The sequence below is a fragment of the Capricornis sumatraensis genome, chromosome 20 (genome assembly GCF_032405125.1).
Source record: "Capricornis sumatraensis isolate serow.1 chromosome 20, serow.2, whole genome shotgun sequence".
NCBI classification, from domain to species: domain Eukaryota; kingdom Metazoa; phylum Chordata; class Mammalia; order Artiodactyla; family Bovidae; genus Capricornis; species Capricornis sumatraensis.
In genome coordinates this window covers 40,754,215-40,768,822 of record NC_091088.1, presented here as the reverse complement: position 1 = coordinate 40,768,822, position 14,608 = coordinate 40,754,215, and the positions used below count along the sequence as shown (strand labels likewise).

The following is a 14,608-nucleotide window of genomic DNA, read 5'->3' as shown; positions in this document are numbered from 1 at the left end:
AAGTAAGGAGCTGGATGGTAAAGCTGTTACACAGCTCAAAAGTACTGCTTCTCAAATGTTTTCACTACAAACAGGGTTTCCCACTCCAGGCACTCATGCCCCATTTTGTTGAAGATCTATGTTATCTTAGATAGTCAAAGAGTTCACATTCTTCTCTTAAAATATATATTTGTTTTAATGTAAAAGTATTTATCATTACTTACCAGTTAAATTACTTAACTCACCGCCCCCTCAGTGAGCACAACTGAAGCTCCAAGAAGATGAGTCATGTTTATCTTGTGGCTTCAAGTACCCCGGAATCATACCACTTTGTACCCTAAGGGTATTCATATCCCAGTTTGAGAACCAGGGATCTAAATAATTAAACTAGCTATAATACTTAAAAGTGATCAAAATATTCTTATAATCCCATTCTCCAAACTCTTAAGGCTAGTTTTCTCAATAGCTTTTCAAATCAGTATTGTTTCTCTTTTCAAGCAGCTCATTAGTATGCACTACCTGTCAACACTAAAGAACCTGCAGGGCACAGGTTATTTCTGGAGCAACAGAACACTAGCACATAGAGCTTGTCCCTCCCATCTACAAGGTACCAAGCTGCCCATACAGAAAACAGTGATTAGAAGAACAGCTTTCACTCCTGTTTCCTTCCTCCTCTCTATCTGCTCCAGGCATAGCTTGTAAGAAAAATCTTAGTAGTCACTTAGATGATTCATTCATATAAGCTAATCTAATCTCGACATTTGTAATTCTCACCTCTATACCCTTTTCACCATTACACAAGTGCAATTAAACTATTTTCACATTTTCTAGGGTAAGAAAGATCTTCTTCCCAGTAGCCTGAGAAGAGAGATTTTTCACACCCAGAACCCTTCTTTGTTGTTAATGAGATCCCAAGTCTAGTAGACACTGACATTTATGAGAAGCCTGTTTCAAGTATCCTGTACTGTTCATTATATTTCACAGCAGAAACTGTAAATTATAAGTGACCCTTGCAAATGTTTCCCAAAAAAATTATTTATAAGGACTGTAACACTATGATATAAACATGGGTTAACTCAAATTTAGTGAGACAATTTTTACCTAGGATATCAGCTTCTCCAAGCACAGGATTCCATCTGTTCCTCACCAAAATTACAAATTGCCACAAGCCATGGACTTTTGAGATCATTTGCCAAGAGTCAAAATCTACAGTTCAAGGGTTTCTACAGAATAGCAGCCACCATAACCTGGGGTCTTCCTACGTACATACTCAGAATGGTACTTAATGCTTTATACACATTCGCATAACTCCGATAATAACCTCATTGACTGGTGTTATTCTCACAAATAAGAACTGTAGGAGTAGAAAGGTTAAGTAATCTACCCAGTGTCAGCCAGCTAGAGTATGGCAGTGCAAAGAGAATTTCAAATGGAGTATTCCTTGAATATAAAGCTTATATGCTCTCAATTATCCACTGTCCTGTATCTCCTATACTCACGAATGATCCAGCAAACCCTCCAACCCCAAAAAGGTTTATTACTCCTATTTGTAAGACCAAGAAGTGGAAATAGCATTTACCTCTCCGTGGCTGCAGTCAGTTTGAGCAGGGAAAACGGAGCTCAGCTCTCAAGCCTCTGGTTGGCAATCTGTCCGCTACTGCATCTTGCTCTCTGGACCCAGGGCTGTAATCATTCTGAAACAGGAGCACACATCATTTTATGGACACCAAACACACACAAAGGCAGACACAGTATGAAAAGCAAGATGAAAGCAAGAGGAAGACAGATAAAATTGGGAAAAAACAGTATACTTGCTAAAATGTCACATTACTATTACTATTTAAGTAGTGGTTTTACTGATTAAGTTAGTTTAAACCTTAAGACTATATTTTTCAGTGTAATAAGATAACTATGGAGGGAGCTGTCACTGACCTTTGACAGTCCTAAAAGCACAGCAATGAAATACCTTTTCTTAGACAAATAACAAAACACTTTTTTAAAGTCAAATTGCTACTTAACAATTCTGTCCGTAAAATACAAATAAATGGACTGTCAAGCTTCAGGCAATGGTAGTCATACTTAACTCCACGGCAGGGGTGGGGATGGACATTACTCTTAAATGAAAGAGCTAAACTTAACCATTTCCAAAGAATCTGGCATGTGAGATACAATTAAGAGGAATTCATCTCATGAAATTAATATCATACTTTATCAGATGAAGCTAAAGAAAAGTCTTTGCTGCTGAAAAGGCAATTTATAACAACATAAGTAAATAATTAGTGTATTTAAATCCAAGAAACTTTTATATTGGATTCATATATTGTCACTAAGGTGCCTCAAAAGGAATGAAATTTTATGCCCCTAAAAATTGGAAGGGTGACTAAAAATAAGATCAACTGAGGAAAAAAAAACCATTATTCTTGGGGTATATATTAGCAGTCTATATTCAATAGCCACATCTTTGCATTCAAATACTAAACACTGAGAAAATGCAAAGGTACAGCCAGGGAAGAACTGAACACAGCAACTAGAGAGAGTTTGAGGATGTTTAAAAAAATAAGTACGGTGTGCCAAATTCACACATTTGTGAACCATGTACCTCAAAGTTATGTATTGTTATTACTATTCTTTCTAAACCTGTATGTTCTTTCTCAATGCATTAAATCATGATAAACCTTACTTGTTTGAAGGGGGACCTAATTTTTTGCAAAAGCGTTTCTAGTCATCTGAAACCAAGATCGATAAATAAGTTAGACAGATGGTCAACTAGGTATCTGGTTTTAAAAAATGACATTGAGCCTATAAAGTAGATAATGTGGAGTGGATTTGATGCCAGTAGCACCCCTGAAGGAGAAGGCAATGACACCCCACTCCAGTACGCTTGCCTGGAAAATCCCATGTGTGGAGGAGCCTGGTAGGCTGCAGTCCATGGGGTCACTAAGAGTCGGATATGACTGAGCGACTTGACTTTCACTTTTCACTTTCACGCATTGGAGAAGGAAATGGCAACCCACTCCAGTGTTCTTGCCTGGAGAATCCCAGGGACGGGGGGGCCTGGTGGGCTGCGGTCTATGGGATCGCACAGAGTTGGACACGACTGAAGCGACTTAGCAGCAGCAGCAGCATCCTTGAAGCAAAAAACCAGTCTCCAGAGATACATTCTGCCAGCAGGCATCACTCCGCAAAGCTCTGCCACAGGATTCCTCAGAACCCTAGTCAGCCACAGGTGGCTTCTGCCACTTGTAAGAACTCCCCAAGCCATTCAGAGAAGTCCCTGGTGGGTGCCCTCATTTCTGTATGTTCTTTAAAGCAAAATCCTAAAGCTCTTAGGAGTTTAACACATATTATGGATAACTTTTACAGCTACTCTTAAATAAGCAGTATTTTCCTATGCAGGTAAACATTTCTATTGTAATCTTTCCCATACTAGCAATACGTTTCTTTGGGTAATCTTAGGTCCTCAATTTATTCTCTCTGTAGACTTTGTTTTCCAATAAAAACAAAGGAGACTTCCAGCAGTCCAGTGGTTAAGACTCCTCACTCCCATTGCAGGGGACATGGGTTAAAAGATATAACTAAGATCCTTGCATGCCTCATGGCATGGGGAAAAAAAAAAAAAGCACAAAAGCAAATAAACAACAAAGTATGAATCTTGGCATACAGGAAATCTCAAAGGACAGCAACCCTGTGGACAAGTGCTATACCTTTAGAACAAAATAAATGATGTGTAAAACCAAGAAGCTGGTGACTCTATATAGCGCAACTGAAATCAAGAAGCAAAATATGGTCTATGGAGCACAATGCTAACCTGGGAAAACAAGCTTTCCTGCTGACTCAATCACAGACCTGCTGGATTTATCCTGTGTGGAGCTTATTTTAAGTAAAACATGCCACCTGCCATCCACAGTTTCAAAAGGAAAGCAAAACCGAAAATTACAAGGATGCCAAAAATTACACAAATGGACTAATGTATTAGGCATTTAAGTGTGGTTCTATTCTCAAGACTGACCCTCCATCAACACTACTGCATATAGTTAGTGCAATCTTATTTTGGAGAGGGAGAAGGAACATTTTATAGGGTTCGAAAAAGTAATGTTGAAAAGATTCCCCTATGGAGGCAGTTGCCGCAAAATTCTACAGAGATTACACACGGTAGATCGGTCAATTTCGCTTAGCACCAGGCTGTTTTAATGTTCTTATAAATTTAACACAGCCTCCCTGCTCTCCTTCCCCACTCCCTGCCCGTCAGTTCATCAAGCCTCTCTTTCCTCTCTCCAAAGCAACTGCTGCATGATATTGTATTAAGGTACTAGCTAGCATACTGGGGGAGGGGGGAAACCTGGCAATTCAACAGGAAGCTTTTTAATGATGCAAGAGGACTTAAAGACAGAGTTAATTTAACATACCTGCCCTGTTTAACTTCTTTTACTGCCTAAGGGGAACCTGGAATTTTAACTTTTCTAGTTGATCTAAACTCAAAGAAAGCTGGAAGACGCTCCATATGCGAATGTTTACTTACTGCTGAACTCAGAGCTACAGGAAGTCAGCTACTAGAGTAGTTACATTAGGCGTAGATATTTATAAACCAACTGCAACTAGTGACCCAGGATTCAATTACAACACCAACCCTCATATTTCAGCATATGGGCAAATTACCAGTGGAGTCAAGAACAAATTCATTCTGCCCTACTGGCGCTTTAGATCGGGTTGCACAATCCCGCGACAGAACTGCCTTCGCCTAGCCCTGAAGCATCAGGTACTAAGTGCAGTAGTAAGTCATCGTCAGGAAGTTTCAAAGCGAGACAGAAACTCAAGAGTTGCCTCAATCAATTTAGCCAACCTATAATCCCGAATTCAGGAATTTGTCACGCCACTTGAGATCAGAATGAAATTAAGTCTTGATCCCTTTGCGGTCTCTTAGTGCATGAAGTCATGCTGCTATCAATGCAACGAGAATCCGACCCTAGCTCGAGAAAAAAACTACTTGTTGGGGAACTTGTGTCCTTTCCGCCCGCCGTGGGGGGCCGCATCGGTCGGATCACGCAAGGAGCCCGGCGCTAGTTTGGGGGCGCAGTGGGGCCCGGCGGGGGCGGCGAGCGCGCGTCCCCCCGCCCGCTCAGGCGGCGTCGAGGCGCGAGCAGCTCAGCCAGCCTTGCAGAGGGAGCTCTCGGCAGCTCTGGGGTCCCTCTACTCGCAGCCGCAGCAGCGCCGCCTGCGCCACTCGGTGGAGACGGAGACCAGCGGCGGCGACGCGCGGACTGGGAGCGACCGCGGAGCAGCCGGGCGGCGGGGGACGCTCGCCAGGCCGCCGGGTAGGTTCCGGAGACCGGGCAGGCTGGAGGATGGGCAGCCAGAGAGGCGTAGGCAAGGACCTGACACCCATACCGCACGGAGATTCGGCTGCGCGCGCGGTGGCTGTGTCTGGACCCTTGAGCGAGGGGGTCGCGGAAAACGGGGCACAGAGATCGCCTCTCGGCTGAGCCCACCCGCCGCGGGAGGGGTGGAGGGCAGAGGGCGGGCCGCGGCCGGGCCAAGAGCCGGCCTCGAGGGCAGAGACAAAGGAAGGAAAATGGAGTCGCCAGCGCGCGGGCCTCTGTAGCTGCCACCGCCGGAGGCCTAGCGCGCGGTAGGAGGGAGGCCTAGCGGGCGGGTCGGGGGGGGAGGGGGGCCCGGCCCGGCCGCGGCGGAGACGGGCAATGGCGGCGGCCGCGCCGCAGCAGGGACGGTAGAGGGAGACAAACACCCCCCGGCGGCGGCGCTGGCGCCGGGCTGCAGCCAGCGCCGACCGGAGCGGCCCCATCGTGACACCTAGAGGCGGCCCGCGAAACCTCCTCCACCCGGGGCCCCCTTACCTCCGCGCCACACCCCCCGCAGCGCTCGCTCCGCCGCCGCTCCACCGCTCCGGCCACCCGGCGTCCCCAGCCAGCTCCGCGCACCCGCACCGGCTTCCGCCGCCGCCGCTGCCGCCAAAGAAGCAGCTCCGCGCACGGTTTAATCGCTCCACAGGCTCGGACACAAAATGGCGGCGGCGCGGTGCAGTGCGCCTGCGTCGGCGCTGCCGGGGCCGCGGGTGCTGATAAGGGAAGGGACGGGTGGGGGGCCGGCCGGGCGACGAGTGAAGGGCGGGGGAGGAAAGGTGAGGGGAGGGGTTGGCGCAGGGCAGCATGGGAGGCGGCCCCGGGCGCCAACTTTCAAAAGCGGGCGCGATGGCGTCACGGGACGCGCTGCGGGTCGCGTCACGCCGCACGCGCCCTCAACTGGTCGCGCGTGGGCTTTTAGGGAGCCCGACGTCCGGGCTCCCGCTGGGTGGGGCTTCCTGGGCGGAGGCAGTCCCTTCTGGGCGGCCCAGGATTCCGGCCCAGTTGACCTGCTCAGCTGCAGTCTCCCGCCCTGAATCCGAAAGGGCGGACGTGGGGCGGGGGGGAGGCGGTTTGGAGGAAGCGCGCGCGGGACTAGGCCGTGGGGCTGAGGCGGTTCTTGGGCGGAGCCCCGCCCTAGTCTCCGCCCTAGCCGGGCCGGACCCGCCCTCCGAGCGCCGCACGGCAGCCCGCCACGGGTAAGGCCGGGCGGGTCCCCTCTCACTCCCAAGTCCTCAGAAACAATCCTTCCCCCGCGAGCCAAGACAGGCAGGGCTGTCCTGGGGATCCCTCTGCTCCTAATACTGGGTGTTAGAGAAGAAGGCTTTTTCCTGGTGTGCCCAGGCCACTTTGGCCGGGAGAGGCCAGCGGAAGGCCAGACTTAATGCTTTTACACGAACGATCGTACCGGTCTTTTGCCAAAAGGATGTTCTCTATTTGGCGCAGTGTGATTGTGTATTTCAAAATGTAAGTTTCTTGTTTTTGCCTGAGAACTGTTAAGCTCTCGTAGGCGGAATCCTTAAGCCCCTCACTGTGCGGTCGCCCCTCCCCCTCCCGAGCATGCACCTGCAGACTCTTCTACCCAACCAGCAGTAAAGCTCCCTGAAGACTGACTGGAAGATGTTGTGGTGGCTCAGGAGAACCTTTGATACTTACGAGAATCTGGCTCAGGACTGTATCTTTAATTCCGTTACCTTAGATCAAGGGGGAACAAACGGACCCAGCGTCAAGGGAACAGCTGCTGCTCCGTTGAGCTGATTGTTCCATTATGAAAATGTTAGCCCAATACTGACACCTATTTTGTTTTTTTCTTTTTAAAGGAAATCTGGGTGGTTTGTTTTTTTTTTTTACTGTAAAATCTCCAGGTGTGGGCAACTGTATCAGATGTTTTAAAACTGCATAAGCTGATTAAGCCACACACAAGCCCTGTCAGTTTATATGACCTCTGACTTGAAGGAAAGAGTGAAGAGAAGTTCCACGGCCAAATCCTAGGCACCCCAGCATTTAAGACAGTGTAGTGGAGGAGACTTGAGAGGGAACAGCCAGGAAGACAGAACGAAATCCACTGAATGTTAAATTTGGAATCCAAGGGCAGAGAAGGATTCAGGTAGGAGAGGAATGGTCAACTGTGTTTAGTGCTGCTGAGAGGTCATCTTGGGCCAGAAACATGGCTATATTGAATTGGCTACCTTGGAAATCAGTGGTAATTATCACTGGTGAGTTTGGCTTGATTTATGTTGCTTAATCAGATAAGTGGACCTGACTAGAATGGGTTGACCTGAGAAGGAAATGGCAACCCACTCCAGTGTTCTTGCCTGGAGGATCCCATGGACAGAAGAGCATAACAGGCTACAGTCTGTAGGGTTGTAAAGAGTCCTACACACCTGAAGTGACTGAGCAGGCAGCAGAATAGGTTGAAGCATGATCAGGAAAGTAAGGAAATAGAGACAGCACACATAAGCAACATGAAATAAGTTTAGCCACAAAGGGAGCAAAGAAATTCAGGGATAGATGTGGAAGGATATGGGGTCAAGGGAGAATGACAAGATGAAAAGATTATAGCATGTTTATTTGTCATTGGGAGTGATACAGGAGAACAAACTCTTGCTTGACTTTTTTTTTTTTCTTCTTTTGGCGACTGCAGGGCTTGCAGGATCTTACAGGATCGAACCCAGACCCACAGGAGTGAAAGCGCTGAGTCTTAACCACTGGACCACCATGAAATTCCCTTGTTTGACTTAAATCAGGGTGAAGTTCATGAAAGAATATAAGGAAACTGGGAGGTTTGACCCTGGATAGGAACAGGATGCTTCCACTGTGGAAGTTAGAGTAACGGGTGAAGATGGATGCAGATGCGGGGGAGAGGTAAAACAAGCTTGCAGTTTCCCTAGTGGGACTGCCTTGGCGGTATTGGTGCCCATTTGAAGTTTGCGGTCATGAGTTCATTGTTATTATTTTGGTCACATAGCATTCAGGATCTCAGTTCCCTAAGAGGGATCAAACCCACACCCCCTGCAGTGGGAGTGGGAATTCTTAACCACTGGACTTACCAGGGAAGTCCTGACCATGAGTTTAAAGTTAAACCAGTTGGCCCAGTTTGTGATTTTCCTCCAGCAACATTTAACTGCTTGGGTACAGATGTGAAGAAAAGGGATAATTAGATTTCTCAGAACCAAGACCCAAGTTTTCTGATACCTAGTCTTAGGTACTTGCCTTATGTGATTAACTATTATAGAAATGTGTGAAATAGTTGGAAAATTTACATGTGACTCCTTTTTCTAGAAACCAAATTATTCCCGTTAACCTCATGTATACTTGAGGACTCAGGCATAAAGAAAAGGCAAACTTTTTTTGAGAAAAATTACCAGACATCTCTGGCATTCCCATTCTGTATTTTTTTCAGCCTGCCACTCCAAAAAGCTCCTGGTATACTTAGGAACTGTGTACTGGAAACAAAGCTGATTTACACTTCAATTCTTAGACTCTTTTTTTCTAGTATTTGTAATAATCTAATTCACTTTCTCTAAGACCTTGCCTCATACCATCTTATCTTTAAGCTTCAAGAATGTCATCTAAAGCTTTAATGTAGGTAAATGTAAAGCAATATATTTAGATGACAAAAAAAACCTCAGCTGTACTTAGAATTATCTTTACAGCTGCTATGGTCTAAATCTTTGTGTCCTCTCCAAAACTCATATGTGGAAATCCTAATATTAGATATGATGGTATTAGTAAGTGGGACCTTTGGGAGGTGCTTACGTCCCTCAGAAATGGAACTAGTGCCTTATAAAAGAAGCTTCACAGAGATCCCAGCCCCTGCCACCGCGTGAGGGCACAGCCAGAAGGCACCAGCTGTGAACCAAGAAAAGGGCTTTCACCAGAATGTGACCATGTTGGTGCTTTGACCTCAGATTTTCCAGCCTTCAGAACTGTGAACAGTAGACATCTGCTGTTTATAAGCACCCAGTTGGTGGTATTTTGTTATAGCAGCCTGAACAGACTAAGACAACTACTATATTTACACTGTATCAACTGTCATTACAACTATAGGACCTCTGAGGCATCAATTAGAAACCAGAATGAGGTCCAAGTGGCCTTGCAGCCTGCTCTCTGAAGACAAAGATCCCATGTGCTGCTCTGACATGGCTGAGAAAATGCTGAGAATCACTAGGAAGGAACAAAAGGAAATGTTTTCTTCTTGCAGGAAATGGTGATGTGTCCTACTCTGTGCATGAAGTTGGCTCTAAAGATCAAGGGACAGAAAGCCAGTCCAAAAGGATAGTCTGTTTCAGGCCGGACAGAAACAGGCTGAAAAGAGTAATATGGTGAGAGCCTGCGGAACAGTTGGGATGATAAAAATAAGGACAAGTTTGTTGCCTGTAGTACTATCCCAGACTACGTCACCCAGAGAGAACTGTGATGATTTAAAACCGCCCAGTGATTTAAGATGGAGAAGGCAATGGCACCCCACTCCAGTACTCTTGCTTGGAAAATCCCATGGACGGAGGAGCCTGGTGGGCTACAGTCCATGGGGTCGCTAAGAGTGGGACACAATGAGCAACTTCACTTTCACTTTTCACTTTGATGCATTGGAGAAGGAAATGGCAACCCATTCCAGTGTTCTTGCCTGGAGAATCCCAGGGACAGGGGAGCCTGGTGGGCTGCCGTCTATGGGGTCGCACGGAGTCGGACACGACTGAAGTGACTTAGCAGCAGCAGCAGCAGCGGTAATTTAAGAAAGTGTTCTTCCCATGGACTGTCTCAGGTTTGTAGTCCACAGGAGTTCGAGGCATTATCAGCAGAAGGCTGTCAGCTTATCTCGTGGCAGTAGTGCAATCACCAGGTTCTAAGACCTGGCCCTCAGCCTCCAGAGTGGATTCCTTCCTTAGAGACTCATCAGGTTCACAGGAGCTTGATGCATAAGCCAAGTGACATTTTACTAACTGAGAGGTGGACTGGTGCTCACATGCCGGCAAAAGGTATGTTCTCTCCCTGTAGGAGAGCCTCCTGGGAAGCCATATTACCAGGAAGCTTTGGTAAGCAGTTAATTTATATAATGTAAATGCTTAATATGCTGGAGTCATATTGTCTGGCATTTGAATCTTGTCTTGGTTTCTTATTAGCTGTGTGATCTTGGGTGAATTAGTAACAACTCAACTGCAGGTTTCTTCTCTATAACACTTCTTCACAAAGTGGTAAGGACTGAATGAGACAATCCAAATAAAACTTTAGGCATAGTTTGAGGCACTGATAATCATACAATAAATGTAAACTATAATTTTTTTTAATTTCTATGCTTATTAACTTACCCTCACTCCCAAATCTGCCTTCTGATGGCCATGGTCTTTAATTAATTAATAGGATTAATTAATTGAATTACTTACTGACTAGGCTTTCCTTGGCCTGGAAGCCATTCTTTCTGAGGAAAGTGTATTTTGTCTATTATTCTTAGAAGAACAATTCTATTTCCAAGTCTTCCTTAGCTCCCACTGTTGCCCTCAGGTAAAGCTTGCGATAATCGTGATCATTTGTTTTTTGGGAACTCATTAAGCAAGAGTCTCAATGAACTGTGGAGAGATGTGCTGATTTTCTGAGGAACAATGGGCAAGACTTCCTGCCCACTTTGCAGGGTGAGACATAAAGATACACCTGAGCACTCCATTGCGCTGTGTCTACTGAGGATGTGTGTGAGGTATAATCCAGTGCAGCAAAGATTTACAGAATACTGCTGTCTTCAGCTCCCTTTCTAGGCACTGGGGATACAAAGATGACCCAAGATGTGTTTCCCGCTCTTAAAGTTTAGAAAACAAAACCAAGACACATTAATGCATAACTGTGATAATGGGAAGAAATGGACTCATAAAGGAGCAAATCATTTCCCAGGGGTATCTCATTTCAGCTTGGTGTTAATAGGATCTGAAGGGCTTCCCCTATGGCTCAGTGGTAAAGAATCCACCTTTCCAATGCAGGAGACGTGGGTTTGATCCCTGGGTCGGGAAGATCCCCTGGAGGAGGAAATGGTAACCTACTCCAGTATTCTTGCCTGGAGAATCCCATGGACAGAGGAGTCTGGCAGGCTACAGTCCATGGGGTCGCAGAGTCAGACGTGACTAAGCACACAGGCACACAAAAGCTCAGAAGGCATTAACAAGGCAAGGTGAAGAGCCATAATCAAAGGCATAAAAGGGTACAAGAGTGTTAGGGGGACAGTAAGTCTTCCCATTCTTTTGGATGAGGGTGTAGTGAGTGATACTAAATCTTCTAAGATATTTGGAAAGTTTTCAATCTCAACTGCCAAGGCCAACCACTTTTTCCTAAATTTTAAAGACCTGCCCTTCTATATCATCTCCTACCCAGACCACAGGAATTTGTTTCCTTATTGATATCTGCTTTCTTCAGATCCCTCCCAGCTCAAACTACTGCTCTCTACAGTCTAAAGGATTTTGCCTGGGCCTACATCTCACGTTTAAGCAGTAGGTTACTTTTGTTCTCTGTGCTCTTACCTGCATTTTTCAGATATGCATTGATCACCCTTAAATAATCCACCTCATCTGTTCACTTTCATTTTAAAAAACACCTTCATGCCTGCCCTCTTAATTGATGTTCACAGTTCTTTTTGAAGAGCCAGCCACAGTTTTGTCCTTAACTCTAGAAGTGAAGTGACTTGCTCAGAGTCATCCAGTAACTTGTTGACAAAACCAGAATGAGTACTCAGATCTTCCAGCCCCACCCTCTCTCTTCCTGTTCTTTGACTGGCCACTCTGCGCTCCTCACTCTGTTAGGTAACATTTCCATTTTTATAGGGATCCTCTGTACTTGATGCTTTAGCTCAGGGACTGCTTGGGAGGGGGAAAAGGAAGGGAGGTCTATCAGGTGAGCTCTGGACCTCTCTGCTCCCTCATTTTCTCCCCTCTGATTTTTATGTGATTTGTTTAGAGGTAAAAAGGTTTCGTCCCCTCCATGCAAGTCGGACAGTGCCTTAACCCAAAGGGAGGGCTTTAATGGTGGAAATTTCAGGCTCTTAGTAAATAGAAGAGCTATTTGGAATCACGATTTACTAATCTGTAAGTAAACCTTGAATAGGGCTTCCCAGGTGGCTCAGGAGCCCTATTAATTAATTAAAGACCATGGTCATCAGACTCAGGAGCCTGGAAGTCCATGGGGTCACAACGAGTCAGAAACGATGAAACAACTGAGCATGTGTGCATGCAAGTCCTGAATCAACTGCCCCGGTCTATGTTCAAGGTGCTACTGGAGAGAGATGATGCCCCTAGCCTTCAAAGGCCTCATGTTTTGTCTTGTATTAATCTGGAGACACTAAACCCTCATGAGTATTAGTAGGTGAAAGTTAAGGATGGAGAAGCAAGTAAAAGGAGGGTATGGGTAGCAGGTGTGGGAGGAACAGATTGGTCACCGGATATCACTGTGGTCATACGAGACTTCACAGTGAAGCAAGGATGACTCTCAAACTTCTCCCTCTAGCCTACATACTTCTCTTCTTGCCCAGATCTACACGTCTAGCTTCTTTCTGGACACTTCTCCTGGATGGCTCCCAGGCTACCCTTAGGAGCCTTGTCACTCTCCTCCTCATTTGCTTCGCTAGGGCTCCCCCTTTACAGTGAAAGATACCCCCAATCCATCCACCACAGCGGCCAGAAACCTAAGCTTCATTCATCTCCCACATCCCATCAGTCTCCAAATCCCGTCCGTTCTACCTTCTGAACCCTTCACTCTAACCTCCTCTCTATCCCTATCTGGCTTAGCATCAGGCTTATTCTGACCACAGCATCAGGCTCCTCACTGCTCCCTGGCTCCTCTCTCAACACAAAGCGACCTTTCCAAACCACAGACGGGATCACAAAATTCCCCCGCTTCAAGTCCATGCATGAGTCCCCAGTGTTCTAGGAGTAAATCCCAACTCCTCAGCCACTCCACAAGCCCCTTTCTAACTGCCCCCTCTGGCCCCTGTGGATTCAGTTTGCCTCCTCTACTCATCTGACCTCAGTTCTCTCTGCTCAGGCTTCCATTCCATTCCTTATTTGAGAACCCCGTGGTAAAAGTGCATTCTAAGGAGTTACGTTTCATAGGGGACTCTGAGGAGTTTTTTTTAATCCAGACTTTTTCTGCACTAAACGTATACTGTTCTTTCATATTCACAATGTTTTCAGATTGTGTTAAGTTTTAGAGATATGCATCAAAAGCTATTTCTTGACCACTTACTATATATTTGGCCTTAGTTGGTGGGAACAGTAAAGGCAGATGCAGCCTGCTTAAACAGAGAATTGCCTGGAGCACGTATTTAAAATAAAGATTCCTTGGTCTCTGAATTTGAATCTCCAGGGAAGTTCTCAAGTGAATCTTAGAACTGAGTAGGTTGGAAAGACCTAACCTGATTTCATTTATAAGAAATATCCAGGGACCTCCCAGTGGCTAAGATTCCCACTTCCACTGTTGGGGACGCGGGTTCAATCCCTAATTAGGGAACTAAGATCCCATATGCCAGGTGATTCAGCCAAAAAAAAAAAAGAAGAAGAAGAAAGACCCAGAATAGGCAAATCTATAGAATCTGTGGTTTCAGTAGGTTAGTGGTTGCCTTGAGGGCTGGGGGGCAGGAAAGGGAAGGGGATGCAGAGGTCCTGGGAATGATACTTAAGGAGTGCTGAGTTTCTTTTGAGGTTGATGAAATCTCTAAAATTGATTTGGTGATGATTGTACAACCCTAAATACACTAAAAGCCACTACTGAATTGTACATTTTAAACGGATGAATTGTATGGCATGCAGACTAAATCTTAAAGCTGTTTAAAAACAAAACAAAAAACTTGGACCAAGCTCTACAAGGAAGGCAGCAATCGTCTTTCCCAGACTTGGGTGGTATGCGTTACCTAGCTGATTAGTCAGCAAATACTTACAGATGTATATATTGGAGGTATAAACAAGTGATTGCAATGGGGTGTGATTCCCCTAAAACTGTACTAGGGGAAACGCATACTTCTATGATAGGAGCACCGGAGAAGGCAATGGCACCCCACTCCAGTACTCTTGCCTGGAAAATCCCATGGATGGAGGAGCCTGGTGGGCTGCCGTCCATTGGGGTCGCTAAAAGTCGGGCACGACTGAAGCAACTTAGCAGCAGCAGCAGCAGCATGATAGGAGAACAGTGGAAGGGAAGCTTCCTGAGGAAATCTGTGATGTTCAGGTTGAAGCCTATCAGGTAACCAGGCATTAGCAAGGGAAGATGAGGAGTGTACCACAGAGGCAAGTAAGCCCCAA

At 46.0% G+C, this 14,608-nt stretch overlaps 1 protein-coding gene across 4 annotated transcripts in view; it reads right to left on the bottom strand.

Annotated features, from left to right (window-relative positions):
- CTCF (CCCTC-binding factor) overlaps positions 1-5,926 on the bottom strand; it is a 41,954-nt gene extending 36,028 nt beyond the window's left edge. For 3 of the 4 annotated variants that reach the window (XM_068992985.1, XM_068992982.1, XM_068992984.1), the window contains exons 1-2: positions 5,832-5,926; positions 1,559-1,673 (exon numbers count right to left, since the gene is read on the bottom strand). The gene's annotated coding sequence lies outside the window, so the exon portion shown is untranslated. Of the gene's footprint in view, positions 1-203; positions 309-1,558; positions 1,674-5,831 lie in introns of those variants that run through there. The other variant, XM_068992983.1, reaches the window with a different exon arrangement.
- Between the last annotated feature and the right edge of the window lie 8,682 nt (positions 5,927-14,608).